The sequence below is a fragment of the Staurois parvus genome, unplaced genomic scaffold (assembly GCF_062004578.1).
Source record: "Staurois parvus isolate SC_StPar_1 unplaced genomic scaffold, SC_StPar_1.0 ptg000578l, whole genome shotgun sequence".
NCBI classification, from domain to species: domain Eukaryota; kingdom Metazoa; phylum Chordata; class Amphibia; order Anura; family Ranidae; genus Staurois; species Staurois parvus.
Window position 1 is genome coordinate 2,522,297 of NW_028318374.1, and position 21,655 is coordinate 2,543,951.

Consider the following 21,655-nt stretch of genomic DNA (forward strand, 5'->3'; position numbering starts at 1 on the left):
CACAGTAGGCAAGGTGTTCTTTTCATCATAGGCCTTGTTCTTCCTCCTCCAAACATAGCGTTGATCCATGGGCCCAAACAGTTCTAATTTTGTTTCATCAGTCCACAGAACACTATCCCACAACTTTTGTGGTTTGTCCACATGGCTTTTGGCATACTGCAGTCGACTCTTCTTATTCTTTGGAGACAGCAAGGGGGTACGCCTGGGAGTTCTGGCACGGAGGCCTTCATTACGCAGTGTGCGTCTTATTGTCTGGGCTGAAACTTCTGTACCCACATCTGACAAATCTTTTCTCAGTTCCTCAGCAGTCACACGGGGACTTCTCTCCACTCTACGCTTCAGGTAGCGCACAGCAGTCGAAGTCAGCATCTTCTTTCTGCCACGACCAGGTAGCGTTTCAACAGTGCCCTTTGCCTTGAATTTGCGAATGATGCTTCCTAAGGTGTCTCTTGGTATGTTTAACATCTTTGCAATCTTCTTATAGCCATTGCCCTTCCTGTGAAGAGAAATCACCTCTTCTCTTGTCTTCCTGGACCATTCTCTTGCCTTCACCATGTTTGTAACCACACCAGTAAATGTCTAGAAGGAGCTGAGTATCACAGTCATTTTAAAGCTGCCTAATTGGTGCTTATTATGCTTGATTGCTGCTCGGTGACATCCACAGGTGTTTTCAATACCTGATGGAAAGCACCTGTATGAACCTCTGTTCTTCAGAGTGGTAGTCTTTAAGGGGTTGAATAATTGTGGCAATGAAGAAACCACATAAGAACCATTTACTACTGTATTACATAAACAATTGATGTCATTTTAGTTGCATTTGGGTAGTTACAACGTCCTTGTAGGATTTGATTCTGAATACAATTCCAAATGTACACTATAGTCCCTAAACCCCTTTACAGCATTGGGGGTTGAATAATTTTGGTCACAACTGTATACTTAGTTACATTGGTCCACACCGAACCAACGTAACATATAAAAAAAAAATATCCATACCTAGAACTCTTCTTTAAATAATAAAAAATGTCAAGTGCATGTAAGAAGACCTCCCAGATGTAGCGGAGATGTCAACACAAATTCTTTCATTTCTTTTCCCAAATTTGCCTTTTTTTCTGACTTCCTCTTATTTCTTTGCTGTGATTGACAGGATATTTTTTGATTACTGCACCTGAAGAGTGATATACAGTGTTTATATGTGGAAAATGCATTTCCTTGGCTCTGACATACTTTATTGTCAAGTGAGCAAGCAATATGCATTTCCATTCCACCCAGCCATGGACCGATTCTCCCGGAGACATCGCTGTTATTCGCAGTTTTATCCCAGAGTACATTTTCATTTAGGAGATGTCAGGTCTTATCATAGAAGGCGAATTGAGCATGGCTGAATTACAAACGATATTTGCTCTGTGCTTCGTTCTGGCCTTCAATAGCTTGACTTTATATTAATATATATCAATTGCTTTTTGACATGTGAACTGACAGTTCGTCAACCGGCATTGTGTCTCGTTTGCTTCGGTAGGCCGTTCCTGCTGCCCATATTTCACCCTCTCTCCGGGCATTGACATCTTCCACTTTGGAGCTGCTGAAATATTGTCAGCAATATAAATATGTTATTGTCACAGATTTGATTTAATGTTTCTATATTACGCTGATGCAAAGCAGCAAGGTCTGTATGCAAGGCAGGATGAGACTTTGAGCAATTCATGAACGCGGTGACTCAAGGTGCTGAGCTGTAATGATCATGTCGGTACAAGAGGGTAGTCCAGGGATCTGTGCAGTTCCTCAATATGAATGCAACAAATGCAACAATAAATTAGAAATTATACAGACAATATAATCATTTATACATTAAAATATTTTTTGAAGAAAGGGTTTTTTTTTTTTTAAATGTAATTCAAAAGGTCTCATTAGCTCTGTCCAAGCCCTCATGCACACTGGATGTTTTGATAACGCTGGTAATGCTAGCTTTGTAAAGTCACATTAAAAATGAGTTTTTCAGCTTTTTTTAGCATTTTTGCATTAGCGTTTAGTGGCGTTTTCCCACATCTTCATTTTTTAGCATTTTTTTTTACCAAAGAAAAAAATTTTTTTATTTGGTCAAAAAAAGACCCAAAAATGATGGTTTGCAGTGTTTTACCGCATACGAAGCAACTCATTCACTCCCTTGTTATATCACGCCTTGACTACTGTAACTCCCTCCTCATTGGCTTACCTCATCGCAGGCTATCCCCTCTTCAGTCTATCATGAATGCTGCTGCCAGACTCATCCACCTTACTAACCATTCTGTATCTGCCACCCCTCTCTGCCAATCCCTCCACTGGCTTCCAATTGCCCAACGGATATAATTCAAAACACTAACACTGACGTATAAAACCGTTCATAACACTGCCCCAAATTACCGATCTTGTCTCCAAATATCACTCAAACCGTACTCTCCGCTCCTCACAAGACCTTCTACTCTCTAGCTCCCTTGTCTCCTCCTCCCGTGCCCATCTCCAGGATTTCCCCAGGGCTTCCCTCATCCTCTGGAACTCCCTACCCCAATCTATCAGACTATCGCCTACTCTGCTCACTTTCAGGCGCACTCTGAAAACCTATCTCTTCAGGGAAGCCTATCCCAACCTCAGCTAATACTGGAATCCTCTACTCTTCCAACCACTCCATCCCCCACAGTTATTACCTTCTGTACCATTACCCCCTCCCTCCTAGATTGTAAGCTCCAAGGAGCAGGGCCCTCTAATCCCTCTTGTATTGAATTGTATTGTGACTGTACTGTCTGCCACCATAATGTGAAGCGCTGAGCAAACTGTCGGCGCTATATAAATCCTGTATTATAATAATAATAATAATAATAATATTGCAGTGTTTTTCAGCATCAGAGCGTTTTAACAGCTAAAAAACACATAGGATAACATGCTGGGGGGTTTACTGGCTGTAGAGAAAAACTTCAAAAGACAAAAACAGCTGCTGTAAAAACATCCATTGTGCATGAGGACTCATAAGCAGTGATATCATGACTTGCATAATAATCATGGCCACTGGTGGTAGTGGCTTTGCTATCACATTTCATTTATAGAGCAATGAATGGGCATTTTCCGCAAGTGCACTGTTCTGCCCAACTTTTATGTAATTTTTCTGTTTTATTGGACTGCATCAGGTTATTATTCTTTTGTAGTATGCTAATATCTAGCGGTGGTGTTGGGCCACTACAGCTTGTTTACTATGTGATTTTGGTTTCTTCTGTCTTCTCCTACTGTTAGTCCCAACTAGACCGTCCCCATTTCTTCCATGCTTCCTTAGTCAGTGTTTAGTAGTTGACAGAGCATAGGATAGTCATTGTCTTCTTACATTTCAAAAGACTGGAAAAACATCCTCTGTGCTGCAATTGGCTGATGTAAAATTATGCTGGATTCAACTTCAGTGTCTTATTGAAGAGTTGAGCTGCCTGTGGATGGTGCCAAGTCGAGCTGCCTGTGGATGGTGCAAAGTCAACAAGTGACCATACTGTTCAGTTATACTGGGTCTAAGGAGTTGTGTCTAGGCATAATGCGGCATTTAAAACACATCATACACATTTCGAGGTATTGTGTAATTTACCTGCAAGTCATTTTTGGTGGGTTTTAATGTTTTACTTCCTTGCTGTTGTTACTGAGACTGAAGAAAAGAAGGATTGCCCAGCACAGGCAAGACTAAAAAAGAGACATGCTATGTTTCTTCTGCATTAAAGTTGCTTACCTGCCGATCCGCCTCTGTATAGTGAGCTGTGCACATGCAGCTCATTGTACAAATTCTGCAATGCCTAACTGACCGAACTCCCACGCATGCGCAGGAGTGATGTCATCTCGGCCTGGCCAATGAAAACAAGCGGTGATTGATACCCAGAAGCCATCCACCCAAAGAAGTCAGTGGCCAGCGCGGGGGCTCTGAGACACCCGATCACTTGACTAAAGGGGAGTATAGTTCCATTTTAATCATGTTGTTGATTTCTGAATTGAAACCAGCAGTAATGGCTGAACTGAGAAATGTTGCTTTACTCCGCCATTGGATCCCTCCATTTCACATGTGATATCTTACAAAGAACTGATCAGCTGCCACAATGAAAAAATCTGAGACAAAATACACCACATCTAGTGATATCTAGAAACCATTCACAACTCTGCATCCAGCTACACCACCAACCACATCTCAAAATATCACTTCTCCTCCAAAGACCTATTACTGTCTAGCTCCCTTGTCATCTCCATTCATGCTCATCAAGGATAGAAAGTGTGTTAATGGCATGATTACCAGATTAAGATTAAAGCTATTAGGGCCCTATTTTTCTTTAGTTCTGCACTCCTGTGACCCATTTTCAGCTAAAGCCCGCTGTCAGGGGAGGTCACAGAGCTAATCCAAGCTCTGCAGGCATCCCGACAATAAAATCGGGATCTGCCCAGAAGCCTGACTGGCAGCTGGCTCAGCTTCTCAGCATACCGCTGAGAGCCTGAAACAGTGGATCCCTCCCCTTCCACAGTAGGGTTGCCACCTCATCCCTTAAAACCAAACACATATTAACCTCCCTAGTGGTCTGATTATGTCAGTATTTCTGTGCTCAAAGCGGTACATTTTTTTGCATGGAAATATGTAGTTTTTTTTTATTGTAGGCTGTAATTTTTGGGAATAACTCACTGAAATCTGTCCGAACAAGAGTCTAGTAAACATCCCGGATATGATAAAATTTGAAACACGAAATCATAAATTATAATATAATAATTAATCATAAAAAATAATAATATAATAATAATACATTTAATTCAATAATTTAATCAAACCAAAAACACTGAAATTTGAAATATAGCACCAAGTTCACACATCACTGAGCAAAGTCGCAAAATTGTTTTCAGTGTCTGATGAGGAATTTCCCCCACGAATCATTATCACTCAATTCTGCAAATGGTTCTAATTTATTATCGCTGTTCTCTAGCCGGTCTAAAACCGCTTTTGACTTAAAGGGACGCTTTTTGGACGCCATGGACATTTCTCAGTTTCCAGGCAGAAAGAACAGTAAAAATGCAGGCAGGACAGAGGACAAAGAACTCGGGACAGAATGTATGTGAAATGGTTTGATACAGGAATGTTTTACTATGTGATTTTAGTGTATTAGTGAATGTGGCTTTTTAAAATTGTTACATTTCCCGCCGGTTCCGCCCCCGTATGTCCGGTACTTCCCGACGCTTGCAGGCACCGGAACCCGGAAGACGGATTCCGGCATCAGCCGGAGGAGATGACCGTGGACGCTGCAGGGGGGACATCGCGGGAGCGCAGGACAAGGTAAGTGAAACAGGGAATCCCAGAGCAACGCTGCAGTGTATTCCCGAGTGTAGCTCAGGGGTTACCACTTTTGGCAATGATAAATAACCCCGAACTACACTCGGGAATACCGCCAGGGAGGTTAATTACACGGGTTCTGAGGCTACTTTAATGCAGATAAGGCACTAAGTGAGTTTAATTACCACCTTAATCAGCCACAGGACCTGGATAAATAATACATGCTTGCTTTTAAAGAGATGGGGTGGCAACCCTATTCCACAACCCAGCACTCAAGTGAGCACTGGAGGGGCAGAGCAGAGAGCCGGTGACTGACTGCAGACTGAATTCAGAGAACTGATCAATCAGCAGTCTTTGATCTCTTAGTTCTTGAGGTAGAGGGGGACAGGTGCAGCTGGGATCATTGCTGCCACAATCTAGGTAAGTATGATTTTTTCTTCCTGATCTTCTTTTTTAAAGAAAATTATTTTTAAAACGAAAACGAATGCAGCCACAACATCCATGCTTGACAGTAAGTATTGCTACAATTACCTAACCCTTAGTTACTTACCTTTATTGTAGCCTTTAGTTATGAAAGAAAATATCCTGCTTAGAGATATTGCAACAGCAAAGGTTTGGCACCAAAAGGAATTTTGGAATGATTTTACATATACATATATATAAATATGTGATAGATAGATAGATAGATAGATAGATAGATAGGTAGATAGATAGATAGATAGATAGATAGATAGATAGATAGATAGATAGATAGAATTGGTGGATGGATGAATATAGATAGATAGATAGATAGATAGATAGATAGATAGATAGATACATACATACATACATACATACATACATACATACATAGAATTGGTGGATGGATGAATATAGGTAGATAGATAGATAGATAGATAGATAGAGAGAGAGAGAGGGAGAGAGATAGATAGATAGATAGATAGATAGATAGAATTGGTGGATGGATGAATATAGATAGATAGATAGATAGATGGATAGTCTGTAGATATGACAAAGCTAGAACTGTCATAATTCTATACACTCAAAGGCTTTATAATGAGAACATATGAAGCGTGCACATTTCAAATTACCAGAAGCTCTAATGAGAGCTGTCCCTAAGATCATTATTTTTCAGCACAAAAAATCATTATGTAAAAAGAGTATTAAATCTGTGAAAAGGTCACCTTGATTGTCCAGTAAGAGCAGAAATGGATGAAAATAGAAGTGGATTATGTGTGACAGGTGGAAGTTGGCAGCTGACAGCATCAGATAGAGAGCAGAGACTGAACAGGAAAGATAACACAACCACGATGTGCATTACAGAACAATGGCACGGCGTTGGGAAAATGTTCTTTTTTCCAAGTACATTTCAGAAGAGAAGTCTTATTTTTGTAACAAAAAAAAAATGATTTTTGAAACCAGTATGATATCCAGTCTGAGATGAAGTGATATCATGAAAGTCAAAAAACGCTGTGTAGGTGATAATGAAAAGTGAATTGTAGCCTAACACGGGCCTATAGCCAAATAAAAGACTCCCCACGCTGCCCAACCTTCACTCATGCATTTTTGCATACATTTCAAAAGGTGTTTAGATTTTTGAAAGGCTTAAAATTACTGTGATCAGATGGCGCGGCATGGGTCATGTGACATCTTTTGAAACAAAGGATCAGAGCTCTGGCAAAGCTACTGACTGCCTGATTGTTTCTTATGGAGGTAGGTGAGGAGCTCAGCATAAGAAAAAGTCGTAGAACTTGCAGTTATTAAACCCACTTGCCATCGACCCCATAGCAGATTTACTGCTACAGGGTGGAAGTTCTGTGCAAAATCACGTATATAAATGTGATTTTGTACTTCCGCCAGGGGGGGAGGGGCGCACACCTGTTACCTGAGCACTGCTTTTGCTGTCATTGGACAAAGCAGAGGCCTATCAACAGATGCCAGCCATTGGATGAGCAACGGCACCTGTTGATTACTGAGGAGACTGACACCTGTTGATGGGCCTCTGCACGCCTGCTGCCTGAGCGCAGCTTCTGCTGTCATTGGACACAGCAAAGGCCAATCAGCAGGTGCCAAGCACCAGATGAGAACCGGCACCTGTTGATCGCAGAGGAGACTGACACCTGTTGATCGGCCTTTGTTCGCCTGCTGCCTGAGCACCGATTCTGCTGTCATTGGACACAGCAGAAGCCGATCAACAGGTGCCGGACATCAGGTGAGCACTGGCACCTGTTGATCGCCGAGGAGACTGACATAACACAGCTCTGCCTATGTCTACGACGATCTGCTAGATTTTATTCAGGGAATAAAATCTAGCAGATTGCCTAGTAAAAACACCACACAGAGTACACAAAAACACTGACTAGGCACACAATTTAACCTTTGATCGCCCTAGATGTTTAACCCCTTCCCAGTCAGTGTCATTAATACAGTCACAGTGTATATTTTTAGCACTGATCACTATTAGTGTCACTGGTTCCCACAATGTGTCAACTAGTGTCAGACTGTCTGCCACAATATAGCTGTCCTGCTATAAGTCGCTGATGGCCGTCATCACTAGTATAAAAAAAAATTTCAATATATACCACTATTTGTAGACACTAAAACTTTTGCACAAATCAATCAATATATGCTTATTGGGATTTTTTTTACCACAAATATGTAGCAGAATAAATTTATGAAGAAATTTTATTTTATTGGATATGTTTTATAGCAGAAAGTAATTTTTTTTTAATGTCGGTGTTTTTTCATTTAGAAGTAAAAAACCCAGAGGTGATCAAATACCACCAAAGGAAACTTCTATATGTGTGTTAAAAAAAAAAGCATGAATTTAATTTGGGTGCAGCGTTGCATGAACGCGCAATTGTCAGTTAAAGTAACGTAGCGCCGTATGGCAAAAATTGACCTGGTCATGAAGGGGGGTAAATCTTCAAGAGGTCAAGTGGTTAAAAGCAAATTCATGTATATTAGTGTGTAAGTAAAGTCAATGCATTTTGGGAGTTAAAAGGCACCCCCTTTTTTAAGGACTTTTGTGGCTCCACATACAGGAATATCATTGAGGAGTATCATTAGGGAGGACATTGATTGGGAACTCCTTAATATTGATCATACAAATCTACAGTAAAACAGCAAATACATTTTGGCTGTTTGTACCATACCCCCTTAAGTTCAGGCTTAAAATGTTATTTTAAATGATACATGGGAGGAGTTTGTAGGGTGCAGGGGTAAAGTTGCTGCATATTTGAAAGTTAAAGTAGAACTATAGGCAAAGCTTTTTGTTTCATTTTGGATAGACTAAGGGAGGGCTATAACCGCTCTCAGATTATTTTTCACTATCTGTGTCCCATTGCAGAGATGTTCCTTCACTTCTTGTCCCATAGCCAAACAGGAAGTGAGAGAAAATCCCAACAAATTAAGGGAATTCCTTGGGGACCCCCAGGTCACTGAACTAGTGTCCCCATCAGAGAATTACCTCTCTATTACTTTGTTGGGAAATTGATTCCGATGGCTGTTAAAATGGTTTTTAGGAATTGAGAGAACTCCAAAAGCCTACAAAAACCCTGATTTTTAAAGACCTCTTGGTTGCTTATTGCAGTGTTTCTTAACTAGGGTGCTGCGGCACCCTGGGGTGCTGTCTGGGGTTGTCAGCGGTGTCATGCTGAGTCTAATTTTATCACAGCTTCATGCATTTCCATGATGTAGTGTGCAATTGTATGGCCCTAACCCAGGGATGGCGGAATTCAGGGCAGCCCCAGTATCCAGAAAGAGATGGAAGTCTGCCGAAAATTCCGATGTAAAATATGGGGGAGTCTGATGTGAAGGGGGGGGGCTGAGGACTGACGGCTTCTCATGTTACATAGAACTATAAACATTTTTTCCCATTTTGGTTAGAGCAAGGGAGGGTTATTACCCCTGTCAGATTTTCTTCTCACCATCTGTGTCCTATTGCGGAGATTTCCCTTCACTTCCTGTCACATAGCCAAACAGAAGTGAGAGAAAATCCCGGCAAATTAAGGGAATTCCTTTGGGCCCCCCAGGTCACTGGACTAGTGTCCCCATCAGAGAATTACCTCTCTACTTTTCTGGGGACAACCTAAATTAGGGATTTTCTTTTACTTTCACTTTCAATGATAATGGTGAACAGGACAAATAGAGAGGGGGAATCTCCCTGCCGGGGGCACAGACAGCAATAAAAACGGACAGGAGTTCTAATCCTTCTGCACTCTATCCAAAACTAAAACACTTTTGCCTTTAGTTATACTTTTAGGAAGAATTCCAGGTATAGATATGTTTACATCAGGGTTTCTCAACCAGGGTTCCTCCAGAAGTTGCTACGGGTTCCTTGAGCAATGAGCAATTTCTTTCTCTCATATAAGTTCCCACCAATACCATTGATCTTTTTAGTTTTTTGTAAGGCGGATTTCTTCCCCATGACCACAAGTGTATGGAGCATTCTTCCCAATGAATATAACACTAATGTATCATGAGTTGTAGACATTGGTGTATTTAGGTTTTGTGCTGCTCTAGGCAACACAGAAACCGGACTTGACACCGATCAACACCAGCCCCCCCCCCCCCTTCCCCATGGAGAAAGCCTGACACTGACCAACACCAGACCCCCCCCTACCGAGAGAGCCTGACAGTGACCAACAACACCCCTGCCCCCACCCAAGAGAGCCCTGGGAAAGACAGTCGGGCTCTGCATACACAATCAAGCAGCCCCTTTCACATCCCACCTGGTCCCCATGCCGCATATGTTCCTTCTTCCGGGGGGGGCAGTGCTGCCCCCCTAAAAAATGCCACCCTAGGCAAATGCCTTGTGGTAAATATGCCCCTGGTTGTAGATATAGTCATTTTTAGCAGGCGTTCCTCAAGCTTGGAAAGTTATTTCAAAGGTTCCTCTGTGTTGAAAAGGTTGAGAAAGGCTGGTTTACGTAGTCCAGCTTGGACCGATGTAACTATGCATATATCATACCTGTGGGATACCTCTAGAAGCTGCAAATCACTGATGAAGACACCACTATTACATTGGTCTCCACTTGCTTCCTTGTCCCATGCCGATCAGCTGCCCTGCTGCTCACTGAACTCAGGAGGTTGGACACTCAGTACAGGGACCATTCAGAAATCACTTTGCAAACCATTCTCTGATTAGAAGAAGTAGAGAAACAGGGCAATTATGTCATGCTCTCCACCTCGTCCAATCAAAAAATGCTTTTCATCCATTGAGAAAATTCAAAGTATTCTCTGAATGACACCTGTGCTGAGCGGGCAAACTGCATCAGGCTGCCCACTCAGCACAGGACCCAGAGGCTATTGGAGATCACTGTAGCAGCGGTAACTGGTGCAGTGATTTGCAACGTCCAGGGGCATTGACTAGGTCTGGTATATACATAGTCAATACAAACAATCGATGAACCTGTGCTATGTAAAAACTCAACGTGTGCTATTCCAATAGCTGCTACCAAAGGTGCTCCCCTGTGTGTGCCCATACTGTAAATGAGTAAAAATATAAGTGGATATGTAGCAGTGCTGTCTATTGGAACATGTGCTACCAATTTTACAAAACCCAATATGTAAATGAATATGCTGATAAAAATTGAATATACCCAAACAAAAGTCAAGTGAAACGAATAATAATACCATGATAAATTGTTATGGGCTCATAAAACCATTTAGGTGTTTCTATTAAATTAAAATGCATCAAAACAAATGTCCATATATGTTTTAAAGGAATAAAGTTCATAATCTACAACACTAGTGAATTAATAACTGAAAGTGCTATACTGTACCTGCTGTTGATCACAGCAAAAGGTGCCCCTTCACTCTGCCACAACATGCCACTGCAAACTGCCTAAAACAGTACCATGGTATCAGTGCCCCACACAGATGTGCACTCACTAGCTGTAATATTTTATGATCTGGATTTTCATTTATACTGTACTCTACACTATGAAAGAGAACATTTTATTGGTGGCTACAGCTATCTCACTCTTACACATAGAGTTTATACCTTCTCTCCATGTCCCCCTGAGGAAGCATTTTTCTGTGAATTGGGTTGAAAAAGTGCCCTGTCCCACTGGGTGATACTAATGATGATGGAATGTTAGAAACCATATTTGGACATCTGGATATGTGAAACTGGATATATGTGTATATTAAAATAAACTAAGGGCACACATGTCACATTTATGGGTGGGACATAAATATGTCACATGTCACATTTATGGGTGGGACATAAATATGTCTATATATGCTGACATCAATGTTTTAAAGTGATTTATATTAAGATTTTACACTATATTTTTATATTATTATTATTTTATTTACTAGTTTGTGTAATTATGGGACGCTAAAAGCCCCAATAAATTCTTTATTTGAATCAAGTATTTTAATTAGGGACGTGGTGTTCAAACCTCTCTCAGCCCTGCATACTTATTACTTTCTTATTAGATTAGGAATGAAGAGTGTTTAAAAAAGTCTGATCGGTCTTTTGTCTGCTGTCAAGCCATTTTATCTGGTCCCTGAGGATGACATTTACAGAAATTACATAGCTAATCAAATGGTCTAATAAGTGTTGAAGTGTTCTCTAATAAAATACTCCCTCAGTGCCAGTTTTCCTAACAATGTCAATATTTCCAGATGCCCATGTTTTACAGTCCACAATATTATTGCACATTGAAATCATAACTTGATAGAGACCAAACATTATATACTCCCGGATAATACATTTCCCAGGAGGATATAGTATGACCACTTTGTCTTCTGTACACTATAGCATAGTCATGTTTGGTCTTCAACTGATGGGTAAGCTCTTATGCATTGCTGTAATCACTTGTTATTGACTTACTTCAATTATAGTCTTAATTATGGAAATGGTAATAAACTTAACTCTGTGCAGCTCATCTGTTTGCTAGTATAGGTCACTAACCAAAATCTGACAAATGTGTATTGTGGAATTACATACCAAATGGCATTTTGTGACTGCTATTAGCAGGCCTGGATTAGGAGACATCCTGTAGAGCGTTTTACGGCATCCAATTAGCCATTTACGACTGGGCTCGTTGACAGGTTGTGTAGAATCTGGCTAAGCAGGATTTATAATACTGCTAGAATTTTTTATGATCTTCTGCAAATGAAGTTTAATGAGATTTATTGTAACCTGCTTGTCTCGAGCTGAGCTGTATTCTAATGGGGGTTATATTATATGAAATGTGTCAACTTTCTGCCTTGCCTTACAGATAAAAGATCTAAATCTGATGCATATTTTGGAGACATAAGGGTGTCATTGGGCTTAATTTGACTTCCCATTCCCCTTACTCATTTGAGATTCCCCTAACCTCATTATTGACATAGGGGGTACTACACAAATCACAAAGCACCTTGGATGGCTTTTTATGGATTTTATGTAATGAAATACACAAGTCTGGACTCTAAGACCTTTGGTGTGATGTTATTGCTTCTTATAAACTGCTGAAAATTGCTCAAGTACTTTTCATAGTCCATTCATATTCAACAGCCTCTGAATCAGACCTATTGTGTAGACTTTACTCTATACTGTGCAGTTATACTGGTGGATCCAGCACCTCCCATTCAAACCTCCTGGATGATTTTGCAAACAAATCTTTTAAGCATGAAATACTTTGAAAGACAACCATCAAATGAACAGAATATTGGTATGCTATTATGACTATAGCCCCTGCATGCTTAGAATTATAAAAAGAATGTAGGAGTATTATTATTATTATTATACAGGATTTATATAGTACCAGCACTTTATAGCATGAGGGCAGACAGTACAATTACAATACAATTTAATACAGGTGGAAACAGAGGGCACTGCTCGTTAGAGCTTACAATCTACAAAGGAGGGTCAACTGATACAAAAGGTACTAACTGTGGAGAAAGAGCTGATGGAGAAAATAAAGTACAGATATTAGGTGGGGGCAGGAAAGGCTTGTCTGAAGAGATTAGTTTTCAGGGATCGTCTAAATGTAAACAGAGTAGGAGACAGTCGGACAGATTGGGGTAGGGAATTCCATAGGATTGGAACAACCCGGGAGAAGTCCTGGAAGCAAGCATGAGAGGAAGTGACAAGGGACCTAGAGAACAGGAGGTCTTGGAAGGAACATAGAGAATGATTTGGTTGGTATTTTGAGACTAGGGTAGTTATGTAGCTGGGGGCCTTGTAGTATTTTGAATTGAATTCATTGGGTGTGTGGAAGCCAGTGGGCGATTGGCAGAGAGAAGTAGCAGACACTGAACAGTTGGTAAGGTGGATGAGTCTGACAGCATTATTTATGATGGACTGAAGAGAGGATAGCCTATGTAAAGGTAATCAAATGAAGAAGGAGTTGCAGTAGACAAGGCAAGAGATGACCAGGGAGTAAATTAGAAGCTTTGCAGTGTCATTGGTTAGGAAGGGGCATATTTTGGAGATTCTGCATAGGTTGAGGCTGCAGGCTTTGGACAGGGATTGTATGTGGGGCTGAAAGGATAGTCCAGAGTCCAGGTCTACACCTAGCACCTTGGCATGCGGGGACAGGTTGATAATTGTGCCCTCAATCTTGACAAAGAAGTCGGGGAAGGGGCACATGGGGGGGGAAATATTATGAAGTCGGTTTTGGATAGATTGAGTTTGAGGAAGTGGTGTGACATCCAGGTTGATATGTCCGTTAGTAGATTAGCGATATGTGTGGAGACTAATGGAGTGAGCTGTGGGGTAGAGAAATAGACTTGGATGTATTTATTGCCATTCAGTAGTTTCTTGGATGCTGTAGGCTCTATTTTGTGCAATGCAAACACACCCTTTACTTTTTGACTATTTCTGCTAGTGAAAAGGTACCCCAAATAAGGTGGCAACTAAGCCTACTTTATATAGTGGCTCCAACAATGAAATGTAGACGGAAGTCTAGAGAACCATAAATGGTTAAGTGGCCTTATTGGGTACTAGGTTAACCACACCATTATAAACAAAATAAAATGCTGATTTTTTATTGTTAAAATTATATAGATAAACATATTCAACAGGCCAACATATCCAGATGTGTTACATATTTAAAGCCATATCGCCTCAGTATTGTACATAGTAATTCACATCCTCCCCAAAGGAGGCAACCTCAAAATATTATGAAATCCCAAATTCAGTCTGCCCAAAGTCCAATGCGATTCAAGACTTGTTCTTTCTCAGGGGTTACATATTGGACCATTTTAGGAAATAGATAGAAGAGACATGGTATTGTCCAATTTCTTCCCTATTGATTAATCATTTTTGCAAGAGTTTCTATAAGATAGCAGATGTACCTTTTGAAAAAGGAACAATTTCTAAAGAAACATGATATTTTATGGGGACCAAATTTCCTAGGACCACTGTAATGTATGCGTTACCCAAAGTACATAAACATTGAGCTGGTTGATGCCGCCCTAAGACCATTTGTCATTAGTCTTCCTTTTTATTTGAAGGATGATTCATTTTTTGAGTGTTATTGATGACATGGTCATTCCCTTGGGAGCCCCTTTAGTCGCCATCATTGTGGAGGCTCTTTATAGTAGCATTCCACATTGGAGGGGCATCATGGTAGTTAGGAAGACGCTTTATCAGTCTAGCACCATGTCACGGGAGTACAAGGATTTCATTCTGTGCTATCTGGTGTATATTTTGATGCATATATCTTTTTTTATGCAGGCTCCCAATACCTCCAAGTACAGGGCATAGTGATGGGCACGTGTTGTGCTTCTTCCCTGTTTTATCTTTATCATTTCAATGATAAAATAAATGTTGTATTTTATTTTGTTTATAATGGTGTGGTTTACCTGGTACCCAGCAAGGACCCTGCCACCTATTTACCATTGATGGTTTTCTAGACTATATATAGTGATTCCAATCATACTTAGCGTAAGTGTAGCCAGGCAATTTGGAGAGTTTTTCTTTTGCATGTTTTTATGTACATTTTCACTCGTGACTTGCAGTACATGAACATAGACTTTTAAATGGGAGTGTTTGAAATAAACTATATTTCCAAAAGTATTGGGCCAGCCCTCCAAATCATTGGATTCAGGTGTTACAATCACCTCCATGACCACAGGTGTATAAAATCAAGCACCTAGGCAGGCAGACTGCTTCTACAAACATTTGTGAAAGAATGGGTCGCTCTCAGGAGCTCAGTGATTTGAAGCATGGTACTGTGATAGGTTGCCGACTGTGCAATAAGTCCATCCGTGACATTTCCTGCATGGCTACTAAATATTCCACGGTCAACTGTTAGTGGTATTATAACAAAGTGGAAGCAACTGGTAACAACAGAAACTCAGCCACCAAGTGGTAGGCCATATAAAATGACAGAGCGGGGTCAGCGCATGCTGAAGCGCACAGTTTGCAGAAGTCGCCAACTGTCTGCAGAGTCAATAGCTAAAAACCTCCAAACTTTGTGTGGCCTTGAGATTAGCACAACAACAGTGAATAGAGAGCTTCATGGAATGAGTTTCCATGGCTGAGCAGCTGCATCCAAGCCTTACATCACCAAGTGCAATGCAAAGCGTCGGATGCAGTGGTGTAAAGTGCGCTGCCACTGGACTCTAGAGCAGTGGAGACGTGTTCTCTGGAGTGGTAAATAGCGCTTCTCTATCTGGCAATCCAATGAAGGTATCTGGGTTTGGGGTTGCCAGGAAAACAGTACTTGCCTGACTGTATTATGCCAAGTGTAAAGTTTGGATAATGAGGGGGATTATGGTGTGGGGTTGTTTTTCGGGGGTTGGGCTTGGCCCCTTAGTTCCAGTGAAGGGAACTCTTAAGGCGTCAGCATACCAAGACATTTTGGACAATTTCATGCTCACAACTTTGTGGGAAGAGTTTGGGGATGGCCCCTTCCTGTTCCAACATGACTGCGCATCAGTACACAAAGCAAGGTCCATAAAGACATGGATGTGTGAGTTTGGGGTGGAAGAACTTGACTGGCCTGCACAGAGTCCTGACCTCAACCCCATAGAACAACTTTTGGATAAATTAGAGCAGAGACTGTGAGCCAGGCCTTCTCGTCCGACATCAGTGCCTGACCTCACAAATGCGCTTCTGGAAGAATGGTCAAACCTTCCCATAGACACCCTCCTAAACCTTGTGGACAGCCTTCCCAGAAGAGTTGAAGCTGTTATAGCTGCAAAGGGCGGGGCCAACTCAATACTGAACCCTACGGACTAAGACTGGGATGCCGTTAAAGTTTATGTGCATGTAAAGGCAGACGGCCCAATACTTTTGGTAATATTGTGTATATGTTTACGTACAGGCGCTGATTAAAGTCTATGGGGCCAAAAATGTTTGATTCTGCTCCAAAGATTTACTTTACCAAGCTTTATGCGACAGGCAACAAGCTATGCAATGTTCAGCTGGGAACAGGTCCAGTCGAGAATAGCAGGATTCTTCATCTTGAATGTTGTTGTGTTTTAGGAATTGTGCCTCAGAACGCTCTGGCATGAATGGCAGAAAATCTGGAAGCCCACCTTAACCACTTGCCTACCGGGCACTTATACCCCCTTATTTACCAGCCCAATTTTCAGCTTTCAGCGCTGCCGCACTTTGATTGACAATTGCGCGGTCATGCAACATTGTACCCATATGAAATTTTGATCATTTTTTTCTCACAAATAGAGCTTTCTTTTGGTGGTATTTAATCACCACTGGGCACTTTACTTTTTGCGCTATAAATAAAACAAGTGCAAACTATTTGAAAAAAAAAAAAGTTTCTTTGTTTCTATTATAAAATTTTTCAAACAGGTATTTTTTCTCCTTCACTGATGTGCGTTGATGAGGCAGCACTGATGGACAGTGATAGGCGGCACTGATGGGCACTGATAGGCAGCACTAAAGGGCACTGATAGGCAGTACTAATGAGGTGGCACGGATAGGCGGCACTGATAGACAGCACTAATGAGGTGTCACGGATAGGCAGCACTAATATGCAGCACTGATAGGCGGCACTGATAGGTGACACTGATGATGGGTACTGATAGACAGCACTGACTGGCACAACCCCTGGGCACTGACTGGTGGCACTGACTGGCAGCACTGCTGGGCTGCACTGGTGGGTGGCACTGGTGGGCAGCCCTGGTGGGTGGGCACAGGTGGGTGGCACTGGTGGGCACAGGTGGGTGGGCACAGGTGGGTGGCACTGCTGGACTCAGGTGGGTGGGCACAGGTGGGTGGCACTGCTGGGCACAGGTAGGTGGCATTTCTGGGCACAGGTAGGTGGCACTGCAGAGTGGCACAGGTGGGTGCACTGCAGGGCACAGGTGGGTGCACTGCTGGGCACAGGTGGGTGATCTGGGCACAGGTGGGCGGAGCTAGTGGGCGCACTGCTGGGCACAGGTGGGCGGAAATTGCGGGTGGCACTGCTGGGCACCGATCATCAGGGCACTGATCATCAGTGCCCTGACGATCGGTGCCGATCCCCGCTCTGACAACTGCTGGTCCTCGGCAGTACTTTCCTCATGATCTGACAGCGTGAGGAAAGTGCAGCCGAGAACCGGCACTTGCATTTCCCTCTGATCAGCGTGTCATTGGACACCGCTGATCACGTGGTAAAAGGCCGCTGTGATTGGCCTTTTACCACATCACGTGATCAGCTGTGTCCGTAGGACACAGCGATCACGGAGATCGCCGGGTGCGCGCCCCCTGGGGCCCGCAGGAGAGCGCGTTCTGGGAGGACGTCATATGACGTCCACTCAGAACTGGCCGGTCGCAGTGCAGCCATCATTCGGCTATCTGCAGTCGGCAGCTAGTTAAAACAGAACTGCAGATTACTCACAATGAAATATTTACATATTCTTAGAGAGGAACCAAACTGTATCTGAGCACCACAAACTGAAAATTATGTTTAATTCACTTTTAATAAAGAAAGCAAACTCAGCCATCCATCCATGTCTCCATGTTTTATTTTGTTGAGAAATCTCTTTGAAAAACACCAAGGACCAAGACAACATGTGAAACATGACAGAGGTGCTACCGGTTACCTGCTATATCCAATACTAAAAAACTTTGGCTGGAGTTGGGCTTTAATACATCCAGAAAAAACTTCAAATGCAAATAAAACATTCAGTGTGTACACAAAATATTCAGATCCCCTTCAGTTTTTTCAAAGTTGTTATGTTGTTAAGCCTGAATGTCTGTAAATTTATTAAACAGAAAAAACTGAAATATCACGTCTTTAAGTATTCAGACCCTTTACTTTGTACTTTGTTGAAGCACCAGTAATTACAGCCTCATGTCTTTTTGGGTAAGACGTGACAAGCTTTGTTCAAAAGGGTTCTGGCTAGACCACTATAGGACATTTAAAGAGCTGTCCATGAGCCACTCCTGTGTTGTTTTGTATGTGAGCTTAGGATCGTTGTCATGTTGGAAGGTAAGCCTTTCTGCCCAGTCATGAGCACTGTGGAACAGGTTTACATTGAGCATATCTCTGTACCAGGGGCGGACTGACCATTTGGAAACTCGGGCACCGCCCGAGGGCCCGGGGTCAGTAGGGGGCCCCATGAGATGCCCCTGGTACCTTTTTCATAGGTTTTTTGAGTTTGGGCAAGGACACAGGGGCCCCATGATCCCCTATTGCCCGGGGGCCCCATGAGTTGTCAGTCCGCCCCTGCTCTGTACTTTGCTCCATTCAGCTTTCCCTCAACCCTGACCAGTCCCACAGTCCCTGCTGCTGAAAAACACCCCCACAGCATGATGCTGCCACTACCATGCCTCACTGTTGCAGTGGTATTGAACAGATGATGAACAGCGCCTGGTTTCCTCCAGATATAACATTTAGAATTGAGGTCAAACAGTTCAATCTTTGTTTCATCAGGCCAGAGAATCTTGTTTCTCACAGTCTGAGAGTCCTTCAGGTGCTTTATTGCAAACTGCAAGTGGGCTATTATGTGCTTTGTACTGAGAAGAGGCTTCTATCTAGCCTCTCTATTGGAGGGCTGCCATGATGGTTGTCCTTCTGGAACTTTGTCCCACCTCCACACAGGATCTCTGGAGCTCAGAGTGACCAACGGGTACTTGATCACCTCTCTTACAAAGGCCTTTATTCCTCAGTTGCTCAGTTTGGCTAGGTGACCAGCTCTTGGAAGAGCCTGATTGTGCCAAACGTCTTTTATTTAATAATTATGGAGGCCTTTGTGTTCTTAGGAACTGTCAGCGCAGCAGAATTTTTTGTAGCCTTCCTCAGGTCTGCACCTTGCAATAATCCTGTCTGAGAGCTCTGCAGGCAGTTCCTTTGACCTCATGACTTTTGCTCTGATACAGTATGCATTGTCAGCTGTGAGGCCTTTGATATAGAAGAGGGTGCCTTTCCAAATCATGTCCAATCAATTTAATTTACCACAGGTGGACTCTAATCAAGGTGTAGAAACTTCTCAGCAATGATCAAGAGAAAGTGGAGGCATCTGAGCTAAATTTCAAGTGTTGCTGCAAAGGGTCTGAATACTTATGGCATTGTGATATTTCAGTTTTCCTTTTTTCATACATTTGCAAACATTTCTAAAATTCTCTTTTCACTTTTTCATTATGGGGCATTATATTAATAAGAAAAAAATGAATTTAAACAACTGTAGTATCAGGCTAAAACATAGCAACATTTAAAAAAATTAAGGAAGTCTGAAACTTTATGAATGCACTGGAGGTGCACATTTTATCCATAAAGCAGAAGCACCTCTACGTATTCTTTTTTTGAACAATCCTCTTCACTTATTGGCCACTTTGATGCTGGCACAACTCATCATATTCTACAATACTAGCAAGGTGTGCAGGGGAGGGGGTTAGTGGTTGAAGGCTACATCATTAAATGTCGAAAATGGATTTTGATGGTGTGCGTCTAAAGAAAGAGACAGCTTAGTGTATGTTACCTTGTGACAGCAAATGAAATTGGAATTTATTGCTAGGGCCTTAATATTAAAATTCCTAATGTGACAGCAATTGAATTACTAGATCATTTTGCAGCGTTTATGTCATCTGCCTCTTTACCAGTAAGAAGTATAAATGTTAATGATTGCTAGTCTCCCGTCCGGATGGAAGTAGACCATTACGGGGCCATTTAGACAGAGGCGGGCTAGATTTATGCCTGACTTGTTAGCAAAGGAAATTGAACCATTTAAAGATTTAAAAAAAAAATTCTGAAGTGTTTTCGCTTAAGTGCTTTTTGTCTTTTTATGTTCGAGGTGGACAATAAAATGCATTACAAAATAGCTTACAAGTATTATTGTGGTTCCATATAAACAGAGTACAATAAATAAGCAATACATACTAGATTGTACAGTACCAGTGTGACATGGAATGCTGAGCGAATTGTAAGTGTCGGGATAAAAGCTTGAGTACAATACCAGGCTCAGAAAGATCTTTTTTAAGGAGGTGGGATAGAAAGAAGTTAAAGCTCAACTCAAGACTAATATTTTTTCAGTTGTAAAACCTACCTGTAAAAAAAACAGCAATGGCCGTATTACCTACCTTCAATCAGGAGCTGCCCATGCAGTACCTCTTCTTGACCACTAGATGTCCTCAGCGTCACTTAGACCAGAAAACTGAGAACTCTGCTATAAGGGAAGGGTGTCATGTTGCCTGATGCTCTGTACATCACTAAGGACCACCTAGCCCAGAAACAAGGTTAAGACTTAAAGGACCCTGCAGCATCACGTGACTGGCCTGAAGTCTTTGGAAAAGTCAAGTATATCAAAAAAATTCAGGAGAAATACACTAGGAGGCATTCAGAGGGAGGGGGCAATGGTGTGGGAGGTGCAAAGCTCAAAGTTGGGAATTAAAGGATACGTTCTCTTTAACATTGCCCTCACCCACCCCCAGATGTATACCTACCAATAATCTTGCAGCTGTGGCCTACACAATGTTCACAATTTGCCCAAATCCTCTTTCTGTGGAAGGATTTGGGAGGCTGTATCCCAGAGCAAGAGGTCTATGGGGACTGATTATGTTGGCACGGCTAGTGGAAAAAGATTATGGCCATGAGCAGGGGCAGACTGACCATTCGAGCATTCGGGCACTGCCCAAGAGCCCAGGGTCAGTAGGGGGCCCCATGAGATGCCCCTGGTACCTTTCATAGGCTTTTTTGGGCGTGGTTTGAGTGTGGGCAAGGACACAGGGGTCCCATGATCCCCTATTGCCCGGGGGCCCCATGAGTTGTCAGTCCGCCCTGGCCATGAGATATAAGTGTCAATGTGGAATTCAGGTAATTTCAGAATGACATTCCAAATTTTTTGTGGGACTTGTAAATTTCAAAAAACTCCTATAAAACTTTCTCCAGGCTCAAATGCTGCCCCACATGTTCTCCTCCATGGTGCTTTGCTAGTCCACTTTCTGCAAACCCATGGCAT